Source organism: Oncorhynchus tshawytscha, linkage group LG27 (assembly GCF_018296145.1).
Source record: "Oncorhynchus tshawytscha isolate Ot180627B linkage group LG27, Otsh_v2.0, whole genome shotgun sequence".
NCBI classification, from domain to species: domain Eukaryota; kingdom Metazoa; phylum Chordata; class Actinopteri; order Salmoniformes; family Salmonidae; genus Oncorhynchus; species Oncorhynchus tshawytscha.
This window is the reverse complement of record NC_056455.1, coordinates 14,788,099-14,790,346: the sequence shown is the minus strand read 5'-3', so window position 1 is coordinate 14,790,346 and position 2,248 is coordinate 14,788,099.

The window sequence follows — 2,248 nt, the reverse complement described above, 5'->3', positions numbered from 1 at the left end:
GCTCTTCTATAATCCAGATGATGTTGAATAAAGTCTGCCACTCGGAGTTGCAGCTTTTCTGGGTTACATCTGTTTATAGCATACTGGGCTTGTGCCTTACTCAGGGTGAGTGTGTTGACAGGACAGCACACAATTCAGTTGAGCATGTTTTCATCTAATATTGTTTCTCTATGGGCCAATAGTCATCAGACTGTAGGCTAATCATGGGAATGGTAGAGGAGGTGTGATGGTGGGGGTGCAGCAGTGTGTGTGTATGGTAAGTAATAGTGTGTGTCTGGTTGGAAGGATTGAAAGAGCAGCCGTCTTTCTCTCTACAAGCCTCTCCTCTCCTGCCCCCGGGGGTCTTCATTATGCCTGGACCAACCCAGCTGAGACCTGACTAACACATCCATCTCTTCTTCACTCTCTCTTCCACTTTTTCTCATTCTCTGTGCTGACTGTGACTATCCAGCTCTCCTCCTGCTCTCACTTTCTTTCACACTCTCTTCCTCTCCTTATCTCCCTCACCTTCACACTCTTCCTCTCCTCATCTCCCTCACTTTCACACTCTCTCACCCTACAAACCCAACTTGTTGAAACATAATGAAAGGAAAAACTACTAAACAAAAACCTTAACAACAGCAATGTCTAGGCTGAGATTGCAATTCACCATCCGTCCGCGTTTCTGGGAAACGGCAGCGAGGTAGTGGATTGGAGGTTTGGGTAAGTGCCATCCAGACAGTTTACATGAAGGGCATTATTTATACACAAAGCACCAATCAGAGGGTCTTTGATGACCTCACTGCACGTTGACACACCACACACACAGTGGAAAAGGCTGGGGCCTGGGTTTCCACATAAGGAACCACTGTTCTTCTGGTGGGACTTTGACGTATTGTGTGTTGGAGCAGTAGAGGTTTGTTTGTAAACAATACCCACCTTCAGTTAGCTTAGGAGCTGCTGCTGTTACTGCTTCTCTTTTGCAAGCCTCTAGCTAGCGCCCGATAGCGGCCTGCCTCTAGCTAGCGCCCGGTAGCGGCCTGCCTCTAGCTAGCGCCCGGTAGCGGCCTGCCTCTAGCTAGCGCCCGGTAGCGGCCTGCCTCTAGCTAGCGCCCGGTAGCGGCCTGCCTCTAGCTAGCGCCCGGTAGCGGCCTGCCTCTAGCTAGCGCCCGGTAGCGGCCTGCCTCTAGCTAGCGCCCGGTAGTGGCCTGCCCCTAGCTCGCCCGGTTTAGCCTGCCTGCTTTTTTTTCTCGCCCGGTAGCCCTGCCTCTGCTGCTCCCGGTAGTGGCCTGCCCCTCCCTCTCCTTTTTCTCCCTGTCTTTGCCATGATTTTCCTTTTCTCCCCTCCCTCGCTCCCTCCCTCCCTCCCTCGCTCCGTCACTCCAGACCTCACTGTGTAAAGACAGACGTTTAGCTCTTCTTGGCCTCCTGCCCACCTCCATGTGATCTTCATTTCATGTGTTTATGCTGTTTTCCATGCAGCCGTTGAAGTGGTAGTGTTTCTCCGGGCCAAACCGGGTCTGTTTTGTGTTCCAGGGAGCTGCTCTGGTATGTGCTGTGTCGTCCCGCTGCAGACTAGTCTGTCTCTGTTTGGGACGTCACACAACAGCAGTTTTTGCGTCATCTGCCAGCATACTATAGGAAATCGTTATGAAGCAGGAGGGGGAGGGTTGTGTGTGTGAACACATGCATATGATATGTGTACATGCATATGTATCTCAATGTGTCTGCATACCTGCATGTGTCTGGATGCGTGTTATTGTCTGAGTGTGCGGGTGAACATGTATGTTTTTTCGTGCGTATGTGTGTGCACATTTGAGTGTCATTCCTGAACACTCAACGATGCAGCAAAAAGTCTTCTTCTCTTCTGCTTTTGGAGAGGCTTCCATTGTGGCCAGGCTGTGCTCAATGTAAATGGAGTGGTCCTGGCTAAACATTTAGTGACGACTCCAAAAGCATGAAAGAGGGAGGGAGGGAGGCAGCAAAAAGGAATCTCCCTTTTGTTTAGTTTTTTCTCTCTTGTGAGCGAGCGGATTGAGTGCACAATGAAATGCTCTCGGCTTTAACCATAACCCTCTACGCCGGCCCCTACTCTCTCTGAGCGAGAGAATATCCTCTCTCCATGGATAGGAATAGAGCGGAGTTCTAAATAAAGCCAGAGAGAAAGAGAGAGGGGCAGGATGGCTCTAGCCAAGCCAAAGCAGGCTGGAGCAGAGCAGAGGGGGGAGGGTGTGTGTGTCTCTCTCATGCCGCGAGAGCTCGCAGCTTC